The 18,198-nt window shown below is 38.3% G+C and overlaps 1 pseudogene; it reads left to right on the top strand.

Annotated features, from left to right (window-relative positions):
* The first annotated feature begins 3,277 nt into the window (after positions 1-3,277).
* On the top strand, positions 3,278-6,017 carry LOC101704775 (inactive ribosomal protein S6 kinase delta-1-like; annotated as a pseudogene).
* Positions 6,018-18,198: the final 12,181 nt, after the last annotated feature.

The raw sequence follows: 18,198 nt of genomic DNA, 5'->3' as shown, positions 1-18,198 counted from the left end.
TAATCCAGAGTCTCCCTGGCAAGACATTGACAGACCCTCCTGAGGCATCTGCTGAAGAGCATCCTGTGGATACTTTGGATCCTCGGTTCTTGCAGGGTCTGTTTTAGATACTAGAGAAGTGCAAGTCCAGCTATGTCCACACTTTCACATGTCTGAAGAAGACCAGTTAGAGGACTACAATCAAGATTCATTTCCTCATAAAAGTCTTCAATACAAGAGATTTTCAATATAGACTTGAGAGTGACAACTTAATTATCAAATATTTTAATGCAACTCACACATAATTATAATTTTTCCAGTAGAATTACCATCTGGTTATGACTCAATTCTTCTTACGATAAATGTTCTCCCTCTTACAGTTTGTCTTCCTTTTGCAGTGTTGTGTTTTGAATCCAGGGTCATAAGTATGCTAGGCAAATGCTGTACCACTGAGCTACTTCCTCAGTCTCTGTGATATATACTATCTCCATCCCTAAGTATGTTTGCTCAAACAAAGTCCTATTAGAAAATGGAAAACTAAAAGTTTCCAACCGATGAAACTCACATCCCACTCCCTGAATTTTTTTGAAGTGGTCATTAACCCAGATTTTAAAGAATGATAAAGAAATGCACATATATTTTTATTTGGTACCTATTTCATGTTAGAAAATGTACTAAAACTTTTGATGCACATTATCATGTTTAATAATCTCTATGACTCTGACAAGTAACGATTTTATTCTGAGTTAAACATGAGAAAACTAAGGCTCTGTAAGTTAAGTAATTTTACCATGACCACCAAATTTGTGTAATACCTGCTATTTCAATCCATATCTCTGTGTTTTTTGAGGAAGTTGTTCTTTTGTACATTGGAATCACCTGAGTAGCTCAGTAAATATTAACAATGGGTTCTATAATCAGAGACTGGAGTATGGTCTTTACATTGGAATTAAAATTTTTCTCAGGTTTTGCTGATATAGCCAAGGTTGAGAGTCAGTGCTGTACATTCCTTCTATGAAATTCTTTACATTGTCAAATAATTGGAGATATTTTTAAATCTAGAGGACCCCTCCAAACAAAATAAAATAATAAGAATATAACAGAGTGAAGAAAAATCCTATTTACAGGATGAGTCTTATGAGGGAAATTGAAGAGATAGGGAGTGGTATATACAATTCTGAAAGAGTTTACTTTGGTGTGGGGAAACAGCTTTTATAATTAAGAACTTGGGTCAGGGATTTATCTCAGTGGTTCCACCACCTGCCTTACAAGTGCAAGGTCCTGAGTTCAATCCCCAGTACCCCACCAAAAAAGAACTTGGTTTAAATCATCTCTAGCATCTCCAGTAGGCCAGAAAACTGATTCCCCCTCCCATTTCTTGTGTGAAATTGCATAAATTTCTTTGAATGTGTCCCACTACACTAAGAAAAACAATGTGAAACTTCAGTGTGTCCTCCAGTCTGAATCAGGCCAACCTGGCTTTATTCATGGAGCTCACACTTAGACCCTCTCCATCCACAGAGGTTTCAATTTCAATTTCTACCAGTACCTCTTCATTTGGCTTTTTTGTGTGTGTAGAATGTTACTTGCTCTCTTACCGTAATCTGAATGTTTGCTTATCTTTTATATCTTAGCACAAAATATCCTGATTCCCCCTCCCCCAAAAAAGTCAAGTTAGCTATCACCCCACCCATCAGGTAGGATATAGTTACCTATATTTTTGCTACATTAAATTTTTAGAATTTTAATTACCTACTCCAATGAAGAACTTCTTGAATATTGCAATATCATCTTTTTTTAAAGGCAGGCTACCCTGATTAATGTTTCAATGTGAGCCTGGGATGAAGTGGTTTACTATAGATGTAGTCACATACACTTGTTTGATGGTACTACTAATTACAAGTATGTCTTCAGTAGTCTTCTGCCTGCTGAATCTGTCTCTTTCTGATAAAGGTGTTAAATTTTTGTATTAGTGGATTCATCTATTTCTCCTAGCAGTTCTGTCAGTTTTTATTTCACATATTATGAAACTTTGTGTTAGATAAAAACACATTAAGGATTTTTATGCATTGCTGAAGTATGTAATATTCACTTTTATCCTGGATATCTTTCCTTGCTTTCAAGTTTCTCTGAAATTAATATAGCTACGCTCACTTTCTTTTCACTAATATTCACATACCTTTCTCTATTTGCTTACTTTTAATCTACATCTTTGTACTTAATGTGATTTTTTGTGGAGAATGCGTAGTTTGATCTTATTTTGAGTCCAATCTGACAATCTCTACCCTTTATTGCTGTAGATAAACTGATGTTTACAGTAATGATGGATATAATAACGGTTGGATGGATAGGGCCATATTTGTTGCTCTTTGCTATTTCTTATATTTATTCTGTTACTATTTTTGGTCTTCCATTTATTTTCTGCCTTTTGTTGTGTTGTCTTACTGTGCATTTTGTTATTTTACATTCCTTTCATCACATCTAAATTATTCTTTTAATATTTCCCCTTTTGTGGTTACACTAGACTCTGAAGTAAGCCAATTCAAGTGTAATTTCAAATAACACTAGTGTGAGTACCTTAAAACAACAAAATTCCCCTGATTTCATCCTCCTGTTTCGCACATCTATTCTATTATTCTTTTCACTTAAGAATACGTAAACATACAGTGGTACCTTGGTCACGAAAGCTTTTGTTTGCAGACAACTTGGCTCACAGAAAGAAGCACTTGTGGGCCGAGCGCCACCGTGGAGCCACCTCCCCCTTGTCGCTCCGCGGCTGCATGGGGAACGTAGTGCCGACCTGGCTCGTTTCTACACTGTCATCAAGCCCCAGGGACACCCGAAGGGCCACACTGTGTATAAGGTCACCCCCCGGGTGGTTTCACAGAAAAACCCAGAGGATGTCCAGGAGATAATCGTATGGAAGAGGTACAGTGATTTTAAGAAACTGCACAAAGAGCTATGGCAAATTCACAGACACTTATTCCGTCATTCAGAGCTGTTTCCTCCCTTTGCTAAAGGAAGAATGTTTGGGCGATTTGACGAAACCATCATAAAAGAGAGAAGACAGTGTGTCGAAGACCTGCTGCTGTTCTCTGCCAACATTCCCGCTTTTTACAACAGTAAACAGCTTGAAGAGTTTTTCAAGGGAGGGATAACCAATGATGGCTCTGAATTTATTGGCCCCGCCGAAGGTTGCTCAGACTCCCTCGCTGATGCTATTCCTGAGTGTAGTGCGGAAGGCTTCTCCAGTGACACTGATCTGATATCCCGTACTGTTGATGTGAATCCTCTTGTCGAGTTAGATGATGGAATGGCTTCCAATCAAAATTCTCCCATTAGAACTTTGGGTCTCAGTCTTTTTTCGGAGTCTTCCACACCAGGAGCTGTTGCTTCTGACAGCAAACAGAACAAAACAGAATGGGAAAGTCATAGCCTCTTCCCTGGCAGTTTAAAATCTAAACTTGGCAAGAACGATTATTTGGAGAAAGCAGGAGAATTAATAAAACTGACCTTGAAAAAGGAAGAGGAAGACGACTATGAAGCTGCTTCTGATTTTTATAAGAAGGGAGTTGACTTACTCCTAGAAGGTGTTCAAGGAGAGTCCGGCCCCACCCGCCATGAGGCTGTGAAGAAGAGGACAGCGGAGTACCTCAGGCGAGTGGAAAGCATCTCTGGCCTCCACTGAAGACCGAAGCTGGGCGATGGATCTCAGCCTCCAAGATCACTAAGTTCAAGGCCCCCTTGGAACCTAAGGAGCCCCACCGAGGAGCTGAAGGCCTTCCGAGTCCTTGGAGTGATTGACAAGGTTTTACTTGTAATGGACACAAGGACAGAGCAGACATTCATCTTAAGTGTTTGGGAAAACCTTATCTACATGTATGGCCCTCTTTTGATCTAAATTCAACTTGATCCAGTATATACAGTAGTTTAATTTATAACTAAATGAGTAAGGGTCTGAGGAAAAGCTGCGAATCCAGCAGGAACAGCAAGACCATCATCCCCCGCTGAGTGCCCAACATGGTGTGTCTGCACAAGTACATCATCTCAGAGGAGTTGGTGTTCCTGGTGCTGCAGCACACAGAAGGTGGCAAGCTCTGGTCATATCTCAGTAAATTTCTAAATAGAAGTCCTGAAGGAAGCTTTGACACCAAGGAAGTAATGAAGTCCATGCTTGCCAAGGTTCACCTGCAGCAGCCAGCTCCCAGCCCTCAGGATAACAGCTGCTTTGAGTCCAGGGGCAGCGACAGGGGAGGTGTGCTCAGAGTTCTGCCTCTGAAGACCAGTCTCACTCCAAGTTCTCAAGAGGACAGCAACCAGGAAGACAATGGCCAACACAGCTCTCCCAAGTGGCCTGATTCTGGATCAAGTTCAGAAGAGGACTGCACTACTAGTTATTTAACATTGTGCAATGAATATGGTCAAGAAAAGATCGAACCAAGGGTTTTGAATGAGGAACCCTTTGTGAAGACCAAAGGGAAGGATGTTGGTGACAGAGCAGTCCAGCCCTTCTCAGCATGCCTTGTTGCTGACAGTGCCAACTCCAGCACACAGCTGAGAGCTCACAAGTTGAAGTTCTTCCTTGGAGATGAGGACTCTGAAGCACTTCCTTCTCCAAGAACATCCAATTCCCTTAGCAGATCAAAAACCAGCCCCATGGAATTCTTTAGAATAGATAGTAAGGACAGCACAAACGAATTTCTGGGACTCAATTTTGGAGAAAAATTGTAGTCTGAAATCAGAACCCTTGAAGCCATTCTTTGGTCTTCCAGATGGAGACGACACTTCCAAGAGTTTGAATGCCAGGGAAAGCAGGCTCGAGTTTACAGCTCTGGACACCATTAGCAGGAGCTCAGATAACTCAGTCCCAGTTATCTAGTTTAAAGATACAGCTTTTGATGATATCACTGGTACTGATGAAGGAAGGCCTGATCTTCTTGTAAATCTACCTGGTGAATTGGAGCCACCAAAAGAAGCTGCAGCTGTAGGATCTACTAAGTTTACACAGACTTCACTAGGTAGAGTAGAAAATAAGCTGCTGGAGGCTCCAGATGTGTTAGGTCTCTAGCTTAGTGCTGAACAATGCCAAGCCCCTGAAGAGGAAGGCTCAGAGAACCTGAATGGCCCCTCTAGGCCCGAGACACACTATGTCTAGGAGGACCTGGGGGTGTTATTTGTAGCAGCTATTGATCATAGTGGTTCAGAAGATGCGTCTTTGTTACATAACTCAGATCCTAAGTTTGGACGACTTGGAGTAACTGAGTCGGAATTAACTGGAGACAACGTGGAAGAAAGCTTATTCCATATTTCTAATACACTCTCAGGTGCTAACCAATATAATGCAAACACAGGCACTTTAAAAACAGAGAAAATATTGCTGTTTACAGATCAGACTGATCTGTAAACTGGCTACTTCTTTATTCCAAAGAAATTCAGAGACTAAGGGTGAAAGTGGGTTAGCCGTGGAAGGAGACAAGGAAATCCATCAGATTTTTGAGGACCTTGATAAAAAATTAGCACTAAACTCCAGGTTTTATATCCCAGAGGACTGCATTCAAAGATGGGCAGGTGAAATGGTGGTAGCCCTTGATGCTTTACATAGACAGGGAATTGTGTGCCGCGATTTGAACCCAAACAACATCTTATTGAATGATAGAGGACATATTCAGCTAATGTATTTTAGCAGGTGGAGTGAGGTTGAAGATTCCTGTGACAGCGATGCCATAGAGAGAATGTACTGTGCCCCAGAAGTTGGAGCAATCACAGGAGAAACTGAAGCCTGTGATTGGTGGAGCTTGGGTACTGTCCTCTTTAAACTTCTCACTGGCAAGACTTTGGTTGAGTGCCACCCGGAAGGAATAAATACTCACATTACCTTGAACATGCCAGAAAATGTCTCCGGAGAGGCTCGGTCCCTCATTCAACAGCTCTTGAAGTTCAACCCCCTGGAACATCTGGGAGCTGGAGTTGCCTGTGTTGAAGATATCAAATCTCACCCGTTTTTCACTCCTGTGGATTGGGCGGCACTGATGAGATGAATGCCACCCAGGGCTATTTTCACACATTCTGATCTCTGAAACAGCAGCTCAGCTGCACAGTCCTTATGGAGCAGCAAAGCCTCTGGATCGAGGCCTTTCGAGGACCTGGGGGAGGAGCTAAAAGAGCTTTCACTTACACCCACTGTCTGGACAGATACTAGCTAATTGTGCCAGGAGCTGTTATATTCGTACCTTTAACCAAGGTGCTGCTTAATGTAATCCACATTCGGGTGGCAAGTGCGTGCAAACCCGGCTGAAACAGGAATGCGCTTTCAGAGGTTCCTCCGACTCAGAGCTCTAAGTACAGACCTGTTTTACTTGAAAGAAAGAACCTTACAAGGCAGCTGACTGCCCTCTGCTAACCAAGATTGGTTTACATGATCAAATTATTTGCTGAATAATGCACTGAAAGTGCGTGGTGAACAGTGTCATCTATGGGGCTTGCAAAGTGTAAAAAAATACACGCATGACATGTGAAAGGGAACCCACTCCGAGACGTGTATAACTCGTGGACTTTGAATGTGGCACCGAATGACTTCTGTGAGGCGAAAACACTTTATGTTGTCAACTTGGAACTTGGTGGGTTGGTAGTGCTTCTTTAGGGAGGTTCATAGAAACACTTCCCCCCCTCAGCCTTGTCTTTCTTTCCCCATCTTTCCATTTCTTGCAACCTTTGCTGATTCTTTTCTTCCTGCCCTTGTTAGCAGCACATGTGCAACAAAAAAGGGGAATATTTATTTCCCAAATTGTATCATGTTAGTTGGGACTAAAAAATCATGACATAAAATAAATGTGGTAAAAATGTAAAAAAAAAAAAAAAAGAAAAAAGAAAAAAAGAAGCATTTGACAAAATATTGTTTTTGTTTGCATCTGGTTACAAATACTACGGTGGCCATCTTTTCCACACAAATACAAATGAGGGCATCTTTTCCAAAATTGTAGAACAAATTAAGTTTATGAATAATGGAACCACTGTACATATATAATATTATGAATACATATACATACAATTTTACTATATTTTGCTATATTATATTTTACTATATTTGTTACTAGAATTTTTTTACTGAAGTTTTTACTAAGTGTTTACAAAGTTTTTACTAAATCAGTCAAAAATAAGGAAATTAATTTATTTCACCTTTGTTTATTCTATCTTTTTTTATTCATTAAATTTATTGGTACATTTTAGTTACATGATATGATGGCAATCATCATTGGGAATTTGTACCTTTACAGGATGTATCTTGGTTCTTATTTTTTCCCTATACCCCTGCCCCCCTTCACCCCTTCCACTCCTCCCTATTTACAAAGACTTTGTTTCTGTATTTTTTTCCTTTTCTCATATTTATTCCTTTCTCTTCTTTCCTTTTCCATACCTCTCCATTTCCCCTACATGTTTGGACCTTTTCTTCCTATTTCAAATTATCTATTATATATTTTGATCCTTATTTACACTTTCAGTTTCTCACACCAGAGAAACTACTTGGTATTTACACGTGTGTCCTACTTATTTCACTTAAAAGAGTATGGTCTCAGTGTCCATCCATTTAGCTATAAATGTCTCTAGTTTCTCATTCTTTAAGGCTAAGTAGTACTCCATTTCACTTAAAAAAAAAAAAAAAAAACACATCTTCTTTATCCAGTGTCCAGTTGATGGGCACTTGGGCTGTTTCCAAGCTTTAGCTATTGCATGCTCTCCCACTGTGAACATGGGTGCACATATATCCCTGTGGTATGATTCTTTTAATTTTTTTTGGACCATACCCAGCAGGAGAATAGCTGGGTCAAATGGGACCTCTAATTCTAGTTTTTTGAGGTATCTGCATACTGATTTCCACAGTAGTCTACACTCCCACCAACAGTGGAGAAGGGTTCCTTTTTCCCCACAACCTTGCCAACATTTGTTATTGGCTGATTTCTTGATAGCAGCCATTTTTTATGGAGTGAGGAGGAATCTCAGCCTTATTTTCACTTGCATCTCTCAAATGACCAGTGACCTTTGTTTATTCTATTTTATGATTCCTCCTTTTTCATGTAAATTCAAATTTCCTACCTGTGCTGCTTTCCTTCTGCCTTTAGAACTTTTGAAACATTTCTTGCAAGGCAGATCTATAAACAAATCTCAATTTTTTATATTTTCTGAAAAAACTATTTCTTATTTATTTTAAATAATATTTTCTTAAGGTATAGAATTGTAGGTGATTTTTTTTCTCTCAGTACTTTAAGGCACTCTCTCCTCTCCTCATGTTTTCTGAAATCTATTTTAATTCTTATCTTTCCTTCTTTATAACTAAAAGAGTTTTTTTCCTGTGGCATCTGTGATTTCTCAAATTTGAATTTGATATGCCTACATGAAGGTGAGTACTGTTTGATTGTTTTGCTCTCCATTATTCTGCTTTAAATTATCCATGCTTTCAGGGTCAGGGGATTTGACATCAAATAATGTTTTATTTCTGCTCCTTTTTTCATTTCTTTTCCCCACCTGCTGCATGTTATGTCCCGCCATTCTAGAATTTCTATTGTGTTTTTTTCAAACTTTTTTTCTTTTCATTCAGTATTCAAATTTTCTATTGTCATATTCTCAATCAGAAGATCTTTCATCAGCCATATCAAATCTGTTGAGCCCATCAATGCATTTTTTTGTTGCTGTTACTGGGGATCAAACTTGGGACCTTGCACTTAGGCACCCGGAATCGCTGAGCTAAATCCCCGGCCTTATTAGTGCATTTTTATTTCTATTAGAGTTCTTTTTGTTTCTAACATTTTAAAAAATTCTTAACAATTCCATTCCTCTTCTCACGTTATCATTCTGTTCATGTGTTCTGTTTTTTATTAAAGCTTTAAGCTTATTAATCACAGATATTATTTTAAAATTCATGTTCTTATACCTTGAATATTCTTTCCACATTTTCCCTTATTTCTAGTACTCATTCAGACCTTTCATACTGTTTCTGGTATTTTATTGTATCTTGTATTTTTTTTTTTTCTCAATAGAAAGACATGATGTTTTGGTTATAGGAAATGTGGTATATAGACCTTCAGTAATGTAATGGTAATGTGAAACAGAAGATTTTTTAACTTGTATAATTAACTCATAGGACTCTAAACTTCCCCAGTTCGGAGTCTCTGAATATCAGCAGTGCTTCTCCTTTTTTTGTTCCCTGAGGTGAGGCAGGATATCTGTAGTGTGCTGGAGTTTATCACTTCCTTTCTTTCTTAAGGATCTAGAGTTGACTGGAGTTGAATGTTTACTTCCACCTAATTAGGATAAACCTGAAGAAAACCTAATAGCCCAGTCACTAATATAATAGTTTCCTAACAGGGAAGGTCTTTTTAAATTTAGAATACATTGGAATATTTGAAAAAAGTTCTTTAACTCTGCCCCCTCTTGGAAGCACAGAGAATTTTTTTCTGAGGAATTCACTGTGAACACCCTGTAGAGCTTCTGAAGGTCAAACATAGTTTTGTCCTGACTCTCTGTGACAGGGTTCCTTGAAGGTTTTAATTGTCAGTTGCCCACATGGAGTCTCCAATAGTTTCTAGCATCTTCAAGTGCCAGAATGGACAGTGGATATCTTTTATTCCCTTGTCATTTTATTTTGTGAAAGAATACTAGTAAATCTACCTTAGTTATATTTTGTTTGGATTTTTTTTACTGGGTGCTACTTTATTGTACATTTTTATAAATGCTCATAATAAGACCATCTTTTTATGCACTGTGCTGCAGTGGCTACCCAACTGCCCTGAACTGATTCAAAACTTTTACATTTCAAGGTTATTTTGACTTTGGGGAAGACCCTGAAATTGCAGGATGTCAAATCCAGTGAATAAGTTGGATGAGGACAAATTGTGATATTTTTATGAGTCTGATTTTTAGTTGGAATGCAAACAGCAGCTGCATTCACTGTATTTATGATTACATACCATGAAATAGGACTTAGATATCTGCTCAAGAAAGTGCCAAGAATGATGGAATAAGTGTATTTGAAATAAGAAAGGGTATTTTGATGTATATTAAGAGCACTATGCGCTTTGCTACAATAATTTATTATTTAAAAATAAGTAGTATTTTCTGATAGCCCTTATATTTATAATCATACTTTTAAATATATTTTCAGCCCCATACATATATTCATACTTTTAATTATATTTTATTTATAATTATTTTAATTAGATTTTCAGTTATTTTATTTAAAAAATTCTACAGAGTATTGTCTTTAAATAGAAATTTCCTATAAAATAGAACACACAGATACACACAAAAAAATCTTTTCCTTGACCTCAAGCAAGAAAATTCTAACAGAAACATCATAAAATATACTAATATTGATGTAAATCCAACACACTAGGAGAGCATCACCCTGGGATTTTATGGAACATTTCTGGCAGAAGTGACCACTGAAGAATAGCTTAAATAACAGAAAAAAGTATAGGCAAATAGAAAGGGGAGGTGTATTTGGAAAAGGTCATGCTACTCAGTGAGATTGCATGATGTGAAGGTTCAGAAATACAGAATACTATAATTAGCGCATGGAGGAATTCGCAATTTTTTGAGCACAGCCTGAATGTATGATACCTTTTGAAGTAGGGCAAAATATTTGAAACCTATTTAATAGATGTATTGAAACTTAGAAAATTCCTTGTGGGAAATGTTTAATATCATTTCTGATGTATGTCATCCCCCATTTTCTGAGATGCAGTAATATAAATGGAAGATACAATGAGTGCACACTGAGCTAACAAGAGAATCAGCTGTATTTCTTTGTATTCTTTCCATAAAATCATAAATTAATCAAGTTTCAAGCATGGAAAGTGTGTGTAAGTCTAGCCTCTCTTTGGAAATAGAATAATTATTATTTTCTTAAAAATCAACACTACAAAGCAAAGCAATTGCCCTATTCTTCTGTGTGTAAAGTTGGCTTTCACTAGCTCTCTGGATGTGCTTTCATGAAAGGTCATAATAATGAAGGAGCATACATCATTCTAAACCATGGAAAATGAGATATTTGCTTCAACTGCAGCAAAAATAAGTATAGGCTCAACATGACAAGAAAGGCTTTTAGGATTGGAAAGCTGAGGGCAAGGAAAATGACCAACTTTGAATTCAAATAACAACCTGATCTTAGTTTTTGACACTGCATTTTCTTTTATTTTGCTAGTTATTTTCCCACTGATATATGCCCTGTTATCCTGAATAATATAAACCTATATGTATGTGGATTGCAATCAGGACATTGAGGGTTTGACATCATGTGTCTTACTGACTGAGCACACATTGTGACGAGTCTTATGTTAAAATATAAAATGAAATTTGAAGCATATTAGTTCATTGGCCTTTAAAAGTTTCCCTTACTATATCATACCTGAAGCATTTCAGTGATTTCTCAAACTGATTCCCTATCTTTGAGACTTGAGTTTCAAAACACTACACACTGTTATCCAGCCAGTTTTTATGAGTTTTAAAATAGAAAATTTCAGAATCCTTCAGGGATTTCGTGGCTCTCAAAGGCATTTATCACCCCATGATCTATTTTTTCAAACAAATGCTGCTTCTCTCGTGCATTACTGGGCATCCCACGTGTTCTTTGTGTCCCCATATGCTTCAGGAATTTCACATTGTGCATCTAGTTTTTCCATCTGGAATTATCTTTACTCACATTTCTGTCTTTCAATGTTCAACTCAACAATACCACCAGGAGTTCTCAGATCTGTCTCATTCAAATGAAACATTCTTATTTCTTTACTGATCTTTCATTAAAAGTTTCAACCTTTACATCTTTATTGGGGTACTTTGAACAAAATGCTTCATATCTCAATTTGTGTTACTAAACTGTGAGCTTCAGGCAGGGAATTCATTATCTGTCTTAGTTTTTTCAGTCTTAATAATAAATTGATAGACTGGGGGCCTAATAAACAACCTAAATCTATTTGAGAAATACAAGATCATCTCAGATAGACTCACTGTCTGCTGATAGTCTGCTTCATGGTTCATAAAAGCAATATTTTTGCTGTGGTCTCATATGGTGGTGGAAAAGAGAAACGAGTTCATGAGGTCTCTTTTAGTAGGGTGCTAGTCTAATTTGTGTGGAAACTGACATGATCTAATCACTTCCCAAAGACACATGGCCTAATAATTGTCACAGGAAGTTGGAAAGACTGCAAATTAGGAACTGGTAAAAGACTGCCTAGAGGCCGAATTACCCCACTGCAGACAGGCAGGTCTGCACAGGCCCTAAAGAGGTCCGAGTCATGCCAAAGACTCCGAATCAGCCTGCACCCCAGCAACAATCCACTGGACCCCATACCCCCTGCTCCTCTGTACATCCACCTGGTTCAACTCTACAAAGATGCAGAGGACACTGGACCACCAGACCATGGTACTGAGTCCCGTTGCTCCTGGCCCAGATGTAGGGGCTTCTGAGCCGCTGTCCCAATGCTCCTGGTGCAGAGGAAGGGCTTCCCAGTCACCATCCCTCCTGCTGCTCTCAGCCAAGAGGAAAGGGCTTTGGGGCCACCTTCAGTCCTGCTGCTCCTGCCCCAGAGGAAGGGGCTTCTGGGTCACCATCCCTCCCGCTGCTCCTAGCCCACAGGAAAGAGTTTTGAGCCACCATCACTACCACATCTCCCAGGCCCTGTCCCAGCTCTCCCAGTTCAGAGGAGGTAATCTGTGCAGGTGCCAACAGGCCTCCACAGTCAAAATGAGAAAACAAGTAAATAAATCTCAAAACCAGACCCCCAGATCACCTACAGCAACCCCAAAAGGAAATGAGATGGAACACTCTGATATTCAACCAGCTGGACCCACTGAACTGGCCACAAAGGGGGATCTGGAAAAAATGAAATCAGAAATAATTTCTCAGATAACAGGAGAAATTGTGCCTTTAGTGCAAGACATGATTAATAAATCTAGAGAGGATCTGAGGAACATGATGGAATCCCAACATAGGAAAAAAATGGAATCCATAAAGCAGATGCAAATAGATTTCCAGGAGATGAAAAACTCCACTGAAAGTCTACACAGCAGAATGAGCCAATGTGAGGACAGAATTTCAGATACTGAATATAGGATTGCAATTAGTGACCAGGAAAAGAAAAATTACATGAAAATTGTAAAGGAACATGAGAAATCAATCCAGCAGCTGCTGGATGATGCAAAGAAGAATAACATAGGACTGATTGGGCTCAATGAAGAAACAGGAGAGAGTGGAGATGACATAAAAAATCTCTTCACAGAAATAATGCCAGAAAACCTCCCAAGCAGGAGAAAAGAGCTTGACATACAGATAAGTGAGGCATATAAGACACTAAATAGGCTTGATCAAAAAAAAAATTTACACATAGGCATATAATTGTTAAGATTCCAGAAACTCAACAGAAGAACAAAGTTCTACAAGCAGTCAGAGAAAAGAAACAAATCACATACAAAGGAAAGCCCATCAGAATCACAGCAGACTTCTCAACACAAACCATCAAGGCAAGAAGAGCTTGGAGTGACATATTCCAAGCCCTAAAAGAAAACAGCCTCCAACCCAGATTGATGTACTCTGCAAAACTATCTTTCAAAATTGATGGAGAAATAAGATATTTTCATGACAAAGAGCACCTTAGGAACATCATGAATACCAAACCAGCACTCCAAAGAATTTTGTACAATATCCTAGGAACAGACATTGAGGATCACAACCCCAGGAAGCAAAACAGAATGAACCCATCTAGCACAACAAGAAATTAAATGTAAAGGGGGAGAACCCAACAAAAAGAAAAACTCATGGCAATGACAAGTCAATACATTTCAGTTATAACCATCAATGTTAATGGTCTCAATTCACCAATCAAAAGAAATAGACTGGAAGAATGGGTCAAGAAGCAAAATCCAACAATATTCTGCATACAAGAAACACACTTCATTCAAAAGGAAACTCATAGACTGAAAGTTAAAGGGTGGAAAACAATACTCCATGCGACAGGATCCCCCCAGAAAAGCAGGAGTAGCTATCCTCTTTGCAGATCAGTATATTTCAAACTAACACTGATGAAGACAGATGAAGAAGGACACTACATCCTTGTAAAGGGTACAATCCAAGAGGAAGAGATGAGAACCATAAATATCTATACACCCAACACTAGTGCACCCAACTATATAAAACGAATATTAACAGACATGAAAAGTCATATATGCACTAATACAATTGTAGTGGGGGACCTCAACACCCCACTGACACAAATAGATAGATCAACTAGACTAAAAGTAAGTAATGAAATACTAGAACTCAATAGAACTCTTGAACAAATGAACTTAACAGATGTTTACAGAGTCTTTCACCCCACAAAATCAGAATACACATTCTTCTCAGCTGTACATGGGTCATTCTCCAAAATAGACCACATACTCACACATAGAACATGTTTAAGTAAATCCAAAGGAATTGAAGTTATCCCCTGTATATTGTCAGACCATAGTGCAATGAAATTGGTGATCCATAGCAAAAGAAACTCAAAAAATTTCATAAACACATGGAAATGGAACAACACACTTCTGAATAACCAATGGGTCACAGAGGAAATTAAATAAGAAATCAGACAGTTCCTTCAATGAAAAGACAATAACAATACAACATATCTGAATGTATGGGACACAATGAAAGCAGTCTTAGGAGTAATTCATACCAGTGAATACACATATTAGGAAAACAGAATGAGCCCAATTAAACAACCTGATGCTGAACCTCAAGCTTCTAGAAAAAGAAGAACAGGACAACCGTAGAGCTCATACAAGGGAGGAAATTATAAAGATCAGAAGAGAAATCAGTGCAATGGAGACTAAGAGAATGATACAAAAAATCAATGGAGCCAAGAGTTGGTTCTTCAAAAGAATCAACAAAATTGATAAACCCTTAGCAAACCTTGTCAGCAAAAGGAAAGAAAAGGCCCAAATCCATGCAATTAGGAATGAAAAGGGTGAAATTACAACAGACCCAGCAGAAATCCAGAGGATCATCAATACCTACTTCCAGAACCTATATACCAAGAAGATGGACAACACAGAAGAAATGGACAGATTCCTAGATACATATGAATTACCAAATTTGAACAAAGAAGACCTAAAAATTCTGAACAACCCAATATCAACCAATGAAATTGAAAACGTAATTAAAAACTTATCACCTAAGAAAAGCCGGGGCCCTGATGGCTTCACTGCTGAATTCTACAAGACATTTAGAGAGAAACTGCTGCCACGACTATTTAAACTCTTCAATGAAATTGACAGGGAAACAATACTCCTAAATTCATTCCTGGAAGCAAGCATCACCTTGATCCCCAAAGCAGAGAAAGACCCAACCGAAAAGGAGAACTATAGGCCAATCTCACTAATGAACATAGATGCAAAAATCCTTAATAAGATAATGGCAAACAGAATGCAGAAGATCATCAAGAAGATCATACACCCTGATCATGTGTGATTCATCCCAGGGATGCAGGGATGGTTCAATATATGCAAATCAATCCATGTAATACACTATATCAATAGAGCCAAGAACAAAACCCATACGATTATCTCCATAGACACAGAAAAAGGATTTGACAAAATCCAACATGCATTTATGATAAAAACCCTACAAAAAATTGGAATAGATGGTCTCTACCTCAAACTGATAGAAGCCATCTATGACAAACCAACAGTCAATATCATACTAAATGGTCAAAAACTGAAATCCTTCACACTAAAATCAGGAACAAGACAAGGATGTCCACTATCACCACTCTTGTTCAATATAGTTCTGGAAACATTAGCCACAGCAATTAGAAAAGAAAAAGAATTCAAAGGAATAAAGATAGGTAATGAAGAAGTCAAATTGTCATTATTTACAGATGACATGATGCTCTGTATAGAAGACCCCAAGAACTCCACCAAAAGTCTTCTAGACTTAGTAACCAAATTCATTAAAGTAGCTGGTTACAAGGTCAACACACAAAAATCAATAGCTTTCCTCTACACCAATGACAGACTCACTGAGAGAGAAATAGGGCAAATAATTCCTTTCACAATAGCATCCAAAAAACTGAAATATCTAGGAATCAACCTAATGAAGGAAATCAAAGAACTCTTCTCTGAAAACTATGGCACTCTGAAAAGAGAGATTGAAGATGATATGAGGAAATGGACAGACATCTCCTGTTCCTGGGTAGGAAGGACTAATAGAGTGAAAATGGCCATATTTCCAAAACTGCTATATAGATTTAATGCAATTCCAATTGAGATCCCAGCAGCATACTTCATGGACATTGAGAAAACAATCCAAAAATTCATTTGGAACAAGAGACACAGAATAGCAAAAGCAATTCTAAGTAACAGAGACATGGCAGGGGATATCAAAATCCCCAACCTGCAACTCTACTACAAAGCTACTGTGATAAAAACAGCATGGTACTGGCAAAGAAACAGACCTGAGGACCAGTGGAACAGATTAGAAGATGCAGAAACAATGCCAGACACACTTAGCCATCTCTTCTTCGATAAAGAAGCCAAACACCCTCACTGGAGGAAAGATAGCCTCTTTAATAAATGATGCTGGAAAAATTGGGTTTCAACATGCCAAAGATTAAAAGTAGTCCTATATCTCTCACCATGCACTAAACTAAAATCGAAATGGATTAAAGATCTAAGTATTAAAATAGAAACTCTGAACCAGTTGGAACAGAGGTTAGGTAGAACCCTTGAAGACAACGGTGTAGGAAAAGGTTTTATGAACAAAACCTCAGTTGCCTGTGACCTAGCACAAACAATCAACAAGTGGAGTCTCTTCTCATTAAAAGCCTTCTACACAGCAACAGAAACCACCAGCAGTGTGAAGAGACAATCCACAATGTGGGAAAAAATCTTCACCTGCTCTTCCTCAGACAAAGGTCTACTATCGCAAATCTATGAAGAACTTAAAAAGATCAGACCTCCCAAATTTAAAGACCCAATCTGAAAATGGGCATCTGAAATGAACAGACATTTATCACACAAGGAAGTAGAAAGAGCAAATAAATACATGAAAAAATGTTCAACATCACTGGTCATTGGAGAGATGCAAATGAAAACAATGCTGAGATTCCACTTCACTCCAGACAGAATGGCTGCTATCATGAAATCAACCAATAACCAATGCTGGTGGGGCTGTGGGGAAAGAGGAACCCTGCTCCACTGCTCGTGGGAATGTAGATTGGTGCAACCAGTGTGGAAATCAGTATGGTGATACCTCAAAGAACTAGGACTGGAAGTCTCATTTGACCCTGTTATTCCACTGCTGGGAATCTTCCCCAAAGAATTAAAAGAATCATACCACAGTGATGTATGTGCACCCATGTTCATAGCAACATAGTTTGTAATAGCTAAAACTTAGAAGCAGCCCAAATACCCATAAACCGGAGACTGGATCAAGAAAGTGTGGGGTTTTTTTTTTATAAAATGGAGTACTACACAGCCTTAAAAAATGAGAAATTAGAGACATTTATAGCTAAGTGGATGCACACTGAGGCAATACTCTTAAGTTAAATAAATAGGACATACATGCATAAATACCGAATAGTTTCTCTGGTGTGAGAAACTGAAAGTGTAAACATGGACTAAATGTATAGTAGGTAATGTGAAATAGGAAGGAAAGGGGCAAAGGCGAACGGAGTGGGAAGGCTAGGGGAAAGGATAGAAAGGAATGGGATTAATATGAGAAAATGGAAAAATAGGAACAAAATCTTTGTAAATAGGGAGGAATGGAGGGGTTGAAGGGAGGGCTTGACAAGGGTGAAAAAGAAGAACCAAGAGAGACAATGTAAAGGTGCAAATTTCCAATAATGAATGTCATTATATTGTATACCTAAAATGTACCAATGATTAGAATGAATAATTGATAATGCAAAATAGGAAGAAAAGGTCCAAAGGTGTAGGGGTAGTGGGAGGGGCAGGTTAAAGGAAAGGGAAAGGAAAACTGATGAGAAATGGAAAAAATGGAAATAAAGTCTTTGTAAATAGGGAAGGTTGGAGGGGGTGAAGGGAGGGCTAGGAATGGGGAAAAAATAAGAACCAAGATGCATTATGTAAAGGTACAATTCCCAATGAGAAATGTGATTGTGTTGTATACCTACAATGTACCAATAAAAGAATTTAATAAAAAAAAAAGACTTCCTAATCACTCAAAGC

This window comes from Heterocephalus glaber, unplaced genomic scaffold (genome assembly GCF_053883595.1).
Source record: "Heterocephalus glaber isolate CG9 unplaced genomic scaffold, H.glaber_assembly_v1.0 deba00000071, whole genome shotgun sequence".
Classification (NCBI taxonomy): domain Eukaryota; kingdom Metazoa; phylum Chordata; class Mammalia; order Rodentia; family Bathyergidae; genus Heterocephalus; species Heterocephalus glaber.
This window is presented reverse-complemented; position numbering and strand designations above follow the sequence as displayed.